Here is a 15,936-nt window from a genome sequence, read left to right on the forward strand (position 1 = left end):
ATACTAAGTAGAGATTTCGACAGTGTGCACCCACACAGACACAAAAATTATAAAGTATAGTCTGAAGACAAGTTTTAACATTAATTCTCAAGTGCACCTCATTAAGGACAGAGGTCCAACATGGGGAGCAAGTGCACAGTGACTCCTGTTGTTAATTTAACAACTGACACTCTTATTTATGACATCAGTGATCACCTGAAGCTCTTGACATGAGCTGCCAAAACTATGGAAGCTTTTTGAGTCCACAAACTTCGTTGGTTTTTAGACAGGGCCATATGCAAAGTGGAGGTTCTCTCCTCCCTTCAGAGAAAAGTACATCCTTCTTTGGTGGCCCCTTCTTTCCACTGGGGTCTGTCTCACAGAAGTCTTTCATGGAGAACCTTTTTAGCTGCTATATCTTGGCTTTCCATGCCTGAAATGCTCTTATGTTATTTTCAGACAGATCCGAATGACTTAGGGGCTGATTCTGAGGTCAGAGTGCTGTTTAGGGCATTTGTCATTCTATGAGTCTGCTGTGTGGACTGCTTCCCATGTTGGAACTTTTTCACCTTTGTAATTCTATATATTTTAGGTAATTAAGTTTTATTCACTCAAGTGATTCACCCATAGACACTTCTTTTTTTTTTATTTGACAGGTAGAGTTATAGACAGTGAGAGAGAGAGAAAAGTCTTCCTTCCATTAGTTCACTCCCCAAATGGCCACTACAGCTGGTGCTGAGCCAATCCAAAGCCAGGAGCCAGGTGCTTCTTCCTGGTCTCCCATGTGGGTGCAGGAGCCCAAGCACTTGGGCCATCCTCCACTGCCCTCCCGGGCCACAGCAGAGAGCTGGACTGGAAGAGAAGCAACTGGGACTAGAACCCGGTGCCCATATGGGATGCCAGTGCGCACCACAGGTGGAGGATTAACCAAGTGAGCTATGGCACCAGCCCCAACCCATAGACACTTCTTAACAGCCTAAGAAGGAGTCATAACTTTGATAAGAATTTTTTTGTAGTAAGGTAAAATTGGCCTGATACCTGGTTCAAGAAAACAACAAAGCCTTTATCTTTCCTTACATCTTTAAGTAAATAGTTGAGAAACAAAGTACATAGTATGATTGGTATTGGAATCAGATAAAATGTGAAAATCCTAATGAAAGTTTTACAGCATTGATTTTGAGATCCTTTCCGTTGATCTTTTCTGCCCTCCATGTAACAGAGATGCTTTGTTTTGGAACATAAAGCAATTTTTACAGTTTTCTTGATTATATTGGAAACAATGCTAAACAATAACTTCTTGACATAATCCTACATTTTTGAAAAGCAAATGATTTTGCTTAACTAAGCCAGATTAGCAAGGATACTATCATGTCATGGCCAAAACACATCCCAAATCAGGCCTCACATACATCAGATTCTCACTGGATTATGTTTCCTTTTTTTAAAAGAAAATATTTACTTATTTGAAAGGCAGAGTTAGAAAGGGAGAGGGAGAGGGAGATGGGGAGGGAGAAGGGGAGGGATAGGGGAGGAGGAGGAGAAGGGATCGATTGTACCTACTGGTCCACACCCCAAATGCCTTGCAATAGCCGTGTCTAGGCCAGAATGAAAACAGGAGTCTGGAACTCCATCTAGGTCTCCCACAAGGGTTCTAAGCCCATTGAGAGTATGAATAATTCACACCAAATACAGATACTTCTTTGGCCAGTCCAATAGTTTCCAGCATTCTTCCTTGAACATTTGACTGAATAAACTTTTTAAAAAACTCCATATCAATTTTCATCCATTAAAAATGAACTGAAATTTATCTAAATGTTTAGATATATCCATTATAAAGACAAGGGGGACTTGTTAAAAGAGTTGTTTAACCAGGGATTTAGAAAGTTGAGGGTCTGTTTTCAGGGGAAGTAGAGACAGCACTGAGTGGTAAGAACTCATCAGGGGTCCAGACCACCCGAGAGCTCCTGGATCTCTTCTCTGGTGAGTCTGAAATCTTGAAAACATTTAACCTGTGGAGGACAGAAACCTTGGGACAAATGTTGATTCTTGAAAGTTTTCCTCATCCTTGGTGAACATGGAACATATGTCAACTTATTTCTTTCTAAATCCAAGTAAAAGTAAAGTAAAGGCTAAATAGCTTGGCTCTGGCTAATTTAGATGTGCTGTTATAACATGTAATCTAAGGTCTGTTTTGAATGCTCCAAAGAAAAATGCAGTAAAGCATAGAAGAATTGATAGCAGTTAAAATTTCTCCAATTTGAACTTTTAACTTCTCATTGTATGTGTTATATAAAAAGTTTTAACCAGGTGTATTGACTTATTAAAATTTTACATAACATTTTTAATGCTTTCAAATTCAAATTCATGTAAAATGTGACTTCCCTTATGTAAGCTGTACTGCACATTTTTGTGTAGATATGGATATAAATGCATGAGAAAGTGATGGAAGCATATAAACTGGATAAAAACAATGATTGGTTTGGGGCAGGGGATGGCGGAGAAAGGTGATATTATCTCGTATGTCCTTTTTTGAAAATATATTCATGAATTAAATTAATGGATAACCGAGCATGGTCAGACACCACAGGTATATGCCTAAATATTTTTATTAGTGATGTATCAGAAAGGACTTATTTCAGCTTTTACTCCTTATGGTATTCTCAATTAGTCAATCCTACTGTTGGGTCATAATTTCCTTTATCATCACATGAGGGACTATTAATTTTTCTGCATTTTGTACAAATCAAATATAAGAACTCCTGTCACTGAGTTAGTGCTCAAAGTCATGAGTTCTAATCATTATATAGAAAGTACAGGTAAGCAAAGATGAAGTGAGTGCCTGAGGTCAACCACCTATAAATGGATATGATTTTTCCATTTTTCTCTTATTAGAACTCCTCATGGAATCCACATTTCCAGTCCTAGTATGAATAACTCCTGCTGGCAGAGGTGTGTCACTACCACCATTCTGGAGCAGTAATTACTAGAAAAGGACTAATCAACTAACTACTTCATAGAACAAACTAGTTCTTTTTAAAAAATTTTAAAAGATTTATTTGTTAATTTGAAAGGCAGAGTTGCAGAGAAAGAGCAGGGGAAAGAGAGATCTTCCATCTGTTGGGACAGGCCAAAGCTAGGAGCCTGGAACTCAATCCAGGTCTCCCATGTGAATGGCAGAGGCCCAAGAACTTGGGCTATCTTGCACTGCTTTCCCAGGTGCATTAGCAGGGTGTTGGATTGGAGATGGAGCATCTGGGACTCAGACTGGTAACCATATGGTATGCCATTGTTGCAGAGTGGCTTAACCTGCTGCACCAAAATGCTGGTCCTCAAGCTAATTCTTTGATCCCTGCAAATTCATTTTCTATTTCAAGGAATACAACTTTGAGACCTACATATTCAGGTGCAATTGCCACTCTGATCGGAAATGGAGGGATCTAGGCTTAAAATTTTGAGGCAGGTTTCTTAATTTGCAGAAGACAATCATTGAAGGGCAAAGGCAGGATCAGAGAACAGGGAAAACCATATCTTATGCCTAGAAACAACAAGGGGTAAATTGTTGGTTCATCTCTGTTCAAACCCACACCAACCTTGACTATAGAATACAGGTTTATCTTCATTGGAAGGAGAGCAGCAATAGGAGAGGGGGTGCTATAAAACCCTTGCACTGATTTTCTTGCCTAATTGGTGGCAGAAATCACAAATGGAGGGAAAAGTTCAGGTTCAGCTGTTAAACAATGAAAATTTATTAGATAGTCAGATGGTGTATAGGTTGGACAGAGGGGCCTTATGAGTTCCTAGGTTCCAGGCAATGGGAGATCTGTGATTGTACAATGATTTTGTGGCATATCCACTTTAAAGCCCACTATTTTATTCCAGTATATGCACTAGGATAGTTTTCTCAACTAGGAAATATGATCCATTGATAGGTAATGAATTATTGTAGTACTTCAGAGAAAGCCTCTTTTTTCAAGGGTGAAATATGAGTTGCCTCAGAATATTAGTTTGTTGTTTAAGTATCTTAATGTAGAGTCATTGTGACTTTCCTTATGCTTTAAGTATCTGTAATAAATAGATATGTATTCTTTTTTTAAAAGACATTTATTTGAAAGTCAGTTACACAGAGAGATCAAGACGTAGAGAGAAAGAGACGTCTTCCATTCGCTGGTTCACTTCCCAATTGGCTGCAATGGCCAGGGCTGCACTGATCTGGAAGGATCCAGGAGTTTATTCTGGGTCTCCCACATGGGTACAAGGGCCCAAGGACCTGGGCCATCCTCCACTGCTTTCCCAGGCCATAGCAGAGAGCTGGATTGAAGTGGAGCAGCCAGGATGAGAACTGGTGCCCATAAGGGATACCCACACTGTAGGCAGTGGCTTTACCTGCTATACCACAGTGCCAGCCCCTAGATGTGTGCTCTATACCTACAATGCAGTTAACAGAAAAATAGAAATAAAGTAGTGACAAATATCATTAAACAGCAATGTTCAAATTTCTCCATTCTAGCACATTTCTTTCAAATGTGAATTTGTCAGGCTAAGAATTAATCATGAGAATCCCACTTGGATAGAGACCAATCTCAATGCATTACATGTATTCTCCAGGCAGTAGGGCTGAATAGCCAGCAAATAGACATACCACTCTTCTTGTTTCCTAGTGGAGAGTGCAGAGGCTTATGAGAAATGTAGTCTCATCATCTTGTGACATCATTAGTACAGAACCATCAGAAGGCTTTCCATTTCTTTCTGAGCATGCACCATCCTTCTTAGCCCTGCCCTGTTATTCTGAGATTTTCTAGGCCCTGTGCTTCTCCTGATGCTGCTCCACAAGCTGTGAATGAATTCTGCTTCTCTGAAGGTTGGGGATAAGGGAAATAGAGGCCTTACAGGCCCACAGGGAGCCCTAGAAAGTGAGACAGATGTTCCTCAGTAGTGGGTGCTGTACCAAAAAGCCAGTGTGTTATCTTACATGTGCAGATGTGGCTGCAGAATCTCCACAGATGGGGTGGACAATCCAAGATGGCAATGGAGAAAGGGGAGCCTATAGATTGGGTGAGCAGCAGGGAGGCCTGTGGTATGAGTCCACTTCTATCTCAGCCACTGAGGAATCCTTTTAGTGGCATGGATGACATTCTTTTATCCATTGTAGCATTAAGATATTAACAATACCAGTGAAACATACCCAACTTCCCAGAGAACTCACTGTGAAATGTGTACAGGCTGCCCTACTATTAGACAGTAGTATTTATGAGGCTTTGTGGTGCCTTCTCAGCTAATGAAGTTTCTGGCCCATTCCTGCACTGTGTATCCTGCCCATGCTCTTGTTTACACAAAATCTACTTTCCAAGGACAATGGATTCTGTGAGAACAGTTAGGAAACTGAATGCTGATCCTGTTCAGTATATTTTTTTAAAGATTTATTTATTTTTATTTGAAAGTCAGAGTTACACAGAGAGAGGAGAGGCAGAGGTTTTCCATCTGATGGTTCACTCCCTAGTTGGCCTCAACAACTGGCGCTGCGCCGATCTGAAGCCAGGAGCCAGAAGCTTCTTCCGGGTCTCCCATTCAGGTGCAGGGGCCCAAGGACTTGGGCCATCCTCTACTGCTTTCTCAGGCCATAGCAGAGAGCTGGATCAAAAGTGAAGCAGCCGGGACTAGGACCGGTGCCCATATGGGATGCCGGCGCTTCAGGCCAAGGTGTTAACCCTCTGCGCCACAGCGCCCTGATCCTGTTTAGTTTAGAACAAAGTAGTTAATGCTGTGTGAAGAAGTGGGTTCCATGAATAGGGATTTCACCTGAAGGAACATCCCTGTGGCCCAAATGCTCTCTAGTTCTTCACAGCAGAGGCAAGCGAATCCTAGAAGAGCAAAGGCCATAGCTTTGCATGGCCCAAGCAATTAATTATTCACTCTAATGCCAAGAGTGATTTAAGATTTAAATGATGATACCTCACCTAATCTATAAGCTATCAAAGATAGTGTGATGTCAGAAAGTTTGATAAGCTTTTAGAAGAGATAAGTGAGTGGGTTGAGGACAGGCAAGGATCTAGGAAGTGGTACTTAGAAATTTATTAAGGTATGGCCATCACTGGAGAGATAACCTGTCTTTTCTGAGAATCTCTGTGTTGCTCTCTACCACTTCATTTTACCTTCATTATTTCCAGAATTGGAGCTCTCTGAAACCTAGTCTGTCAACACAGTTGGTAACTGCAAATGTACTGATGCCTCCTATATCCTGATAGTTCCGGTATCACAGAAAGATTGCCACAATCTTTTTTTTATTTTTATTTTTTTATTTTTTGACAGGCAGAGTGGACAGTGAGAGAGAGAGACAGAGAGAAAGGTCTTCCTTTTGCTGTTGGTTCACCCTCCAATGGCCGCCGCGGCCGGCGTGCTGTGGCCAGCGCACTGCGCTGATCCGATGGCAGGAGCCAGGAGCCAGGTGCTTTTCCTGGTCTCCCATGGGGTGCAGGGCCCAAGCACCTGGGCCATCCTCCACTGCACTCCCTGGCCACAGCAGAGAGCTGGCCTGGAAGAGGGGCAACCGGGACAGAATCCGGCGCCCCAACCGGGACTAGAACCCGGTGTGCCAGCGCCACTAGGCGGAGGATTAGCCTAGCGGCCACAATCTTTTTACCTGACAAGGAAGATGGAATGAGCCAGTGCTGTGCTATAGCAGTAAAATGCTGGCATCCCATATGGGTGCTGGTTTGAGACCCAGCTGCTCCACTTTCAGTCTACCTCCCTGCTAACAACTGCTTCAACTGTTTGGAAAAGCAGTAAAAGAGGGCCTAGTGCTTGGGCCCCTGCACCCACATAGAAGACCTGGAGGAAGCTGCAGGCTACTGGATTCAGTCTGGCCCAGCCCCAGCTATTGTGACCATTTGAAGACCCCTCTGTCTCTCTCTGTCTCTCTCTTCCACCGCCTCTCTGTCTCTGTAACTCTTACTTTAAAATAAATAAATATTTAAAAATAACAAGAACAAAAAAAGAAAGATGGAACAAATTTTTAGGAGATAAGTGAGTTGATTACAGTCATATCATTGTAGATGTTAGCCACCTTTAATTTTGATAATTGTTCTGCATTTTGTCATAGTGAAAATTGTATTTAGTCAGCCCTTGAGGCATTTGGATCTGGCTAAAAAGCCCATGAGAGTATTTCAGGCATGGAAAGCCAAGACACTCTGGCAAAAGGAAAAAAAAAAGACCTAAATGAGAGATCTCTGTGAGTGAGATCCCAGTGGAAAAAGTGGCCCATCAAAGAAGGAGGTACCTTTCTCTGAAGGGAGGAGAGAACTTCCACTTTGACTATGACCTTGTCTAAATAAGGTCGGAGTTGGTGAACTCAAAAGGCTTCTATAGCCTTGGCAACTCATGACAAGAGCCTAGGGTGATTACTGACATCATAAACAAGAGTGTCAATTGTTAAGTCAACAACAGGAGTCACTGTGCACTTATTCCCCATGTAGGATCTCTATTCTTAATATGTTATACTGTGTGAATTAATGCTATAACTAGTACTCAAACAGTACTTTACACTTTGTGTTTCTGTGTGGGTGCAAACTGTTGAAATCTTTACTTAATATATACTAAATTGATCTTATGTATATAAAGATAATTGAAAATGGATCTTGATATGTATGGGATGGGAGAGGGAGTGGGAGATGGGAGGGTTGTGGGTGGGAGGGAAGTTATGGGGGGAAAAAGCCACTGTAATCCATAAGCTGTACTTTAGAAATTTAAATTTATTAAATAAAAGTTAAAAAAAAAAGAAAATTGCATTTAGTTTTGGTATACATTTCAGAAACGAGTCAATTTGTAACCCTGCACTTTTGAAGATTGTGTTAAAAATGTCAGATCAGCCCAGCTCTGGCCATTGCAGCCATTTGTGGAGTGAACTAGCAGATAAAAGATCTTCTCTCTTTTCTCTCTTTGGTTCTCTCTCTCTCTAACTCTGCCTTTCAAATAAATATATAAAATCTCTTTTAAAAAGTATATATACTGCAACCTGAATTTTTTGCCCACTACTCCATAGGGAAAATAAATATAAATATGTATTGTAGTAAACCCTTATGGTAATTGTCATTTTTTATCCCCCTTTAATGTCAGTTATCCATTCTAAGCAACATTAAATACAAAAGAAGTTTATAGTTAATCTATTTTATTTTATTTAAAGTGAAAAATCATATTTTGTTGCTAACTAGTTTGCTAAATACAAATAAAGCATAATTGAATGCCCACACATATGTTAAAAAGTAAGCATAGACAATGGCTCTGTGGTTGGCATGTATCATGCTTGTGGCGACTTCTATGTGAGACTATAAAATGCTGGTGAATTTCAATTATTTCTTCTCTACTCCCTGATATATACCAGCATTCAATGTGTAGCAAACCTACAAGAGATGTACAGGTTGAAAATATAATCCTTTCATTTGTAATTTTGAATCAATCTTTTGGAGGTGAGCTACACTACATAGACATGTTTTTTCTTGGATCATAAAGTAGGGTTTAATCATCTGATATCTTGATTGAGATCAATGCTTTTATTTATTTATTTGAAAAGCAGAGGTAGAGGGAGACAGAGAGAGACATTCATTTGGTTCACTCCCCAAAGGGCCACAATAGTTAGGGCTAGGTCTGACCGAAGCCAGAAGCCAAAAGCTTCTTCTGGGTCTTCTATGTGGTGTAGGGGCCCAAGTACTTGGGCCATTTTCACTGTTTTCCCAGGCACATTAGCAGGGAGCTGGATCAGATGTAGAGCAGCCAATACTTGAACCAGTACCCATGTGGAGTGCCAGCACTGCAGGCAGAGGCTTTACCCACTACACCACAGTGCTGGCCCTGGCAAAGCTTTTCAAACTATGTCTGTCTGATATATATTGATGTTCCATGGGCTAATCCAAGTAAAATGGCACAGTCAAGGGTAACTGTGTTGAAGGACTCTTTGAAGACTTGGAAATCAGGGAGGCATGTCTTTTGGAACAATTACCATAAGGGTTTACTACAATATATATTATATTTATTTTCCCTATGGAGTAGTGGGCAAAAAATTCAGGTTGCAGTATATATACTTTTTAAAAGAGATTTTATATATTTATTTGAAAGGCAGAGTTAGAGAGAGAGAGAACCAAAGAGAGAAAAGAGAGAAGATCTTTTATCTGCTAGTTCACTCCACAAATGGCTGCAATGGCCAGAGCTGGGCTGATCTGAAGCCAGGAGCCAGGAGCTTCTTCCAGGTCTCCCATGTGGGTGCAGGGGCCAAAGCACTTGGACCATCTTCTAAACTGTTTTCCCAGGCCATAGCAGGGAGCTGTACCATTAGTGGAGCAGTCAGGACTTGAACTGGGCCCATATGGGATGTTGGCTATGTTGTATCTGAGCGAGTGCAAACAAAGGAGCTCTGCACATTGATAAAATTTGATGATCCTTTATTGCCAGTGGTGGAGAGTGGGCTCATGCCCTAAAGAACTCTCAACCCTGAAGCCCAAAGCAATAGGGTTTATAAAAGCAAAAACCACAAAATTGGGAGGGGGAATTCATGGTTGCTAGGAACAGGGGGGAATACATGGTTACTGGGGTCAAGCTGACCTAAAACCTATGTGAAACTAGTATCAATTATAATCTTGACAATACCAGTTACAATCTTAACAATTCCAATTATAATCTTGACATTAATCCCGGTATTGGTTTTAATCATCTGTAGGACATAGAGAAATTACATTTTTATCATTAACCCAGGTGTAGCCTATCTACTTCCAAGCTTGAGCAATCATGCTAGGGGGTTTCTATGCTCTGCCAAGTGTGATGTAGTGGACTGCTATTGTTCAACTGTTTTAGATCATAGTTTCAGACCAGAGTCTCACGGTGTGGGGGGCACCTTCCCAGAATGGAGTCTCAAGTGCTCCAAAATGGAGTTCCTAGTGTCAAGGTGTTACTTCAGCTACACCACAGAACTGGCCCCAATATTATCCACTACATCACAATGCGAGCCCCCATGATATGATTTTCAAGTTAGATGTTATTGAGCTTGAGGTATCATTTGGACACCTATAAAGGAGGATTCAACCTGCAGTAGAAGCTTTGGTCTGAAAGCTGTGGGATAGACCCAAGCCAGAGGGAAACAAGAGTGTCAAACTACAGAGGAACTAATTTACCAAGGAGAACTGCAGAATAGAATGCATGGAAGACCAGAAGGAATACTTAGATACCCATCTGGGTCATGTTAAGTAGAAGAAACTAGAAAAGTTCAAGGAAAAAGATGAGATGCCATCAGTGTGGTCCTAGTAGAAACAGAATTTGCAGGAGAAGAGTATGCACAGTATATTCAAATAAAGCAGAGAAAAAATTGTGTAAAGAGAGAGTTAGCATTTAGCCTAGTAGCTATGATACCAATTAAAATGTTCAAGTCCTACTTTAGAGTGCTTGGGTTTGACTTCCAGCTCTGGTTTCTGATTCCACCTTCTTGCTAATGAAGACCTCAGGAAGCAGTTGTGATGACTCAGTTGGGGTCCACCAGTTTGTTCTGTTGTGGTGACTGTTCCACAAAGTGGTTGACATGTATTGATCAGATTAGGTCAATACACACACACACACACACACACACACACACACACACGGCTGATTTTTATCTGTTTGGTCCATGAGTCACTAAAAGAAAAGTATTAATCATCTAACTTTGTGGATTTTTTTCAGTTTCTTATTTAGTTCTGTGGGTTGTGCCTCATGTTCTTTTAGATTTATTTTTTATTTATTTGAAAGACAGATTTACAGAGAGAAGTAGAGACAGAGAGAAAGAGAGAGAAGGGTCTTCCATCCTTTGGTTCATTTCCCAAATGGCTGTGATGGCCAGAGCTGAGCTGATCTGACACTAAGAGCCAGCAGCTTCTTTACGGTCTCCCACATAGGTGCAGAGACCCAAGAACATGGGTTGTCTTTCACTGCTTTCCCAGGCAAATTAGCAGGAAGCTAGATGGGATGTGAAACATCCAGGTCTTGAACAAATGCCCATATGGGATGCTGGCACTGCAAGCCAAGGGCTTTAACCTGCTGCACCACAGTGCTGCCCCCACATGTCCTTTGAAACTTTGTTTTATGAACATGGACATTTATGATTATCATAATGACACGTGATCCACTTATTGTGAAGAAAAGTCTCTACATCTGTGGTAACATTTTACATAAAATATTGTTATTTTGTACCAAATATGATACATACTTGAGCTTTTTTTTAAAAGATTTTATTTATTTGAGAGGTAGAGTTACAGATAGTGAGAGGGAGAGACAGAGAAAGTTCTTCCTTCTGTTAGTTCACTCCCCAAATGACTGCAATGGCTGGAGCTGCACCAATCCCAAGCCAGGAGCCAGGTGCTTCTTCCTGGTCTCCCATGTGGGTACAGGGGCCCAAGCACTTGGGCCATCCTCTACTACCTTCCCAGGCCACAGCAGAGAGCTGGATTGGAAGGGACTAGAACCAGCATCCATATGGGATGCTGGTGCCACAGGTGGAGGATTAACTTACTGCCCCACAGCACCACCCCCCCAACTTGAGCTTTTTACGATTAGTGTTCATATAGCATATTTCTGTAAAATATTTATTTTTATTTAAATGGCAGAGATGGAGAGAGGTCTCATCTCTGATTCAGTTTCCAAATACCTGCAATGACTGGGACTGTGCTGTGTTAAAATCATCGGCCAGCAATTCAGTTACTTGCATCATCCTGCCCCCTAGAGCCTGAGTTAGCAGGAAAGTAGAGCTGGAAGCCAGAACTGTGTATCAAACCAAGATACTCCAATATGGGATGCAATTTTCTTTACTACGTTGTACATCCCACTCTGCATAGTGCATCTTCTTTTGCTTTTAGTCTGTATACCTGTATTAAAATGCATCACTTATGGATATGCATAATGAAGTGTCTTTTCTTTTAATCAAACCTGACAAGTTCTGCATTAATCATCACTCCACTTACATTTAATTAAAATATGATTGAAATTATGTCTGGGCAGAGCCAAGATGGCGGAATAGTGAGGGCGCGCACCGATAGTCCGGGAAAATTTAGTTTAATAAAAGGGGAGTTACGGTAGCCTCAGAAAAAAGAACCAGGAAAATATTGCAGAGAAAACTCTTCTGGATCGAGTGGCTGTGAATCGGAGGACCTGCTGGGAGAACAAGGTCGCCCACCGTGCGGAAGCTGAGCCGCGGGTGCCGCGGAAGCCGCAGGGTCTGCGCGCCAGTGCGGGAAGGGGAGTGCATGTCACACAGACAACAGCGGGGAGAGTTGCGACGTCCAGGGCTCCGAGTCCACACATCGGCGCTGGAAGGGGAGGTGAGCTCAATAACCCGAGACATTGGTGGGGAAACGGGGGTCAGAATCTAGAGGGGGGCCGGAAAGTGCAGCAGACTCACTACCGGAAAGAAGGAAAAAAAAAAAAGCTTCGGGGTTTCTCTTTCCCTTGCAAGGCTGCAAGGCTTGAAGAATTCTCAAGAGACAAAGAGCAGGCCCCCTCTCTGGATTTACATATCAACAGCGGAGAGCTAAGGAACTGAGTCACTACAATTCAGTAGCCTAGGCAACCCAGTGGGAGTCCAGAGGAGCCTAAACAGACTCTGGGTAGAAGCCAGAGACTGGAAGCTAAATACCATCAATTCTGCACAGCCCTGCCATGCGGTGTTACTTACACCCTGAATAAATAAAAAACATAAATAAATACAAAGAGAGAGATTTACCACGCATAACCTGAGGGTGTCACCTTTGCACACCCTTAACCAGGAAGAACCAAGCAGAGCTCTCAGGCCGCACCCATCTCAAGCCTCCAAGGCTCCTCCAACAGCAGGCAGTCCACTTAACACGGACATAGTATAAAAAAAAAAAAATAAAATAAAACGCATAGTGACGAAAGAAGAATTAACTATGCCAAGCAACAAACACAGAAATCGAGGGAACAAGATCAACGATGACACTATGATGCCTCCAAATAAACAAAACACCCCAAACCAAGATTATGAAGATGATGAGATAGAAGAAATGCAAGATACGGATTTCAAAAAATTTATGATAAGAACATTTAGAAGTTTTCAAAAGCAAATCCTTGAACTACAGAAATCCTTATTGGACAGGATTGAAAATCTCTCTCGTGAAAATGAAATTTTAAGGAAGAATCAAAATGAAACTCAGAAACTAGTAGAACAGGAAAGTGTGATAGTGAAGAGAAATCAAAATGAAATGAAGAGCTCAATAGATCAAATGACAAACACATTAGAAAGCCTTAAAAACAGAATGGGTGAAGCAGAAGAGAGAATATCGGACTTAGAAGATAGAGCACAGGAAAACATACAGTCAAACCAAAGAAAAGAAGAGGAAATTAGAAATATAAAAAATATTGTTGGGAATCTACAGGATACTATTAAAAAAACCAACATTCGAGTTCTAGGAGTTCCTGAAGGCATGGAGAGAAAGGATTGGAAGGCCTTTTTAGTGAGATACTAGCAGAGAACTTTCCAGGTTTGGAGAAGGACAGAGACATCCTAGTACAGGAAGCTCATAGAACCCCTAATAAACATGACCAAAAGAGATCCTCACCACGACACGTGGTAATTAAACTCTCCACAGTGAAACATAAAGAAAAGATCCTAAAATGTGCAAGAGAGAAACGTCAGATTACTCTCAGAGGATCTCCAATCAGACTCACAGCAGACTTCTCATCAGAAACACTACAGGCTAGGAGGGAATGGCGAGACATAGCACAGGTGCTAAGAGAGAAAAATTGCCAGCCCAGAATATTATATCCTGCTAAGCTCTCATTTGTGAATGAAGGTGAAATAAAGACCTTTCATAGCAAACAGAAATTGAAAGACTTTGTGGCCACTCGTCCGGCCCTGCAAAAGATACTTAAAGATGTGCTACACTCAGAAACACAGAAACACGGCCATCAATATGAAAGAAGGGAAAGGAAGAACACCTACCAGTAAAAGAGCATGGGAAGCTCAAAGCATATACTAGAAAGTATTTCTGGGAAAATGGCAGGGCAAAGTCACTATGTATCAATAGTCACACTGGGGAGGAGGCAAGATGGCGGAATAGGAAGGGAGCACACTGATAGTCCGGAGAGAGACAGTTTAATAAAAGTGGAGATACTGCAGGTTCAAGGAAGAGTAGGGGAGGAAACAGCAGAAGAAACTCTTCCAGAACTAGTGATTCACAGCGCACCTGCATGGAGAGCGTGGGAGCCCACAGTTCGGGACAGCAGAGGCAGACTCAACACACCAGCGCTGGAATGCGAGGTGAGCCGAACCTCAATAGCCCAAGACACCGGCAGGCAAGCGGAGAGAGGAGACTAGAGGGAACGACCCCCGGGGGGGGGAGTTCACCAGGCTAACTGGAAGAGAGAGAGAGAGAGAGAGAGAGAGAGAGAGAAAGGTGACTGGTACGGACACGGGTTTCTCTCTCTCCGCTCACCTCTCAAGGGCGAGCAAGACAAAGAGCAGGCGCCATCTTGGACACACGTCATAAGCAGAGCGACCTCAGGTCTGCACCGGCCCTGAGCCTAGCAGAAAAACCTGACTCTGGGCGGGGCGAATTAACAGGAGATTAGGACCTAGTAAATTTGTGGTGCTACTGAACTGAGACTGTGAAAAAAGAGACGGTGGGGGAGAGAACTCACGGAATTCACATGAGCACTCTCCAAAGACGCTACAATTCCGTAACTTTGGCAACCCAGTGGGAGACTGAAGGAGAATTTGAGCCCACACTGAGGGCAGAACAGATTCCCTGTGTGGTCCTTGGGAAAGAGCTTCTGATCTCTGGCTCCTGTGGGTATATCATTTGCCTGCTAACTACCTCCAACTTCGTTCAGCTGTGCGGAATTAGTTCCCTTTTGAATCAAAAAAAAAAGAAAGAGAGAGAGAGAGGTTTACCATGCCTAACCTGGGAGTGTCACCTTTGGCACACCAAACAGAGCTCTCAGGCCACACCCATCTCAAGCCCTAAGGCTCCATCAAAAACAGATAGTCCACTTAATCTAGAGTCATAGTATAACAAGAAAAAGCACCACAGTGAAGAAACCAAATATCTCCAATATGCCAAATAACAAACGCAAAAACCGAGGTAATAAAAACAAGGAAGTCACCATGACGCCCTCAAATGAAAAAGACACCCCAATTCAAGATTATGAGGATGATGACATAGAAGAAATGCAAGAAGCAGATCTCAAAAAATTGATAAGAACATTAAGAAGTTCTCAAAAACAAATTCTTGAACTACAGAAATGCTTAATGGACAAGATAGAAAATCTCTCTCATGAAAATGAAATATTAAGGAGGAATCAAAATGAAACAAAACAACTAGTACAACAGGAAACTGTGATAGTGACTGAAGTGAAGAATTCAATAGATCAAATGAAAAACACAATAGAGAGCCTTACAAACAGAATGGGTGAAGCAGAAGAGAGAATATCAGACTTAGAAGACAGAGAACAGGAAAGGATACAGTCAGACCAAAGAAAAGAAGAGGAAATTAGAAATCTAAAACACATTGTCGGGAATCTTCAGGATACTATTAAAAAACCCAACATTCGGGTTCTAGGAGTTCCTGAAGGCATGGAGAGGGAGAAAGGATTAGAAGGCCTTTTTAGTGAGATATTAGCAGAAAATTTCCCAGGTTTGGAGAAGGACAGAGACATCCTAGTACAGGAAGCTCACAGAACCCCTAATAAACACGACGAAAAGAGATCCTCACCACGACACGTTGTAATTAAACTCTCCACAGTGAAACATAAAGAAAAGATCCTAAAATGTGCAAGAGAGAAACGTCAGATTACTCTCAGAGGATCTCCAATCAGACTCACAGCTGACTTCTCATCAGAAACTCTACAAGCTAGGAGGGAATGGCGAGACATAGCACAGGTGCTAAGAGAGAAAAATTGCCAGCCCAGAATATTGTATCCTGCTAAGCTCTCATTTGT

This window comes from Oryctolagus cuniculus, chromosome 15 (assembly GCF_964237555.1).
Source record: "Oryctolagus cuniculus chromosome 15, mOryCun1.1, whole genome shotgun sequence".
Lineage (NCBI taxonomy): Eukaryota > Metazoa > Chordata > Mammalia > Lagomorpha > Leporidae > Oryctolagus > Oryctolagus cuniculus.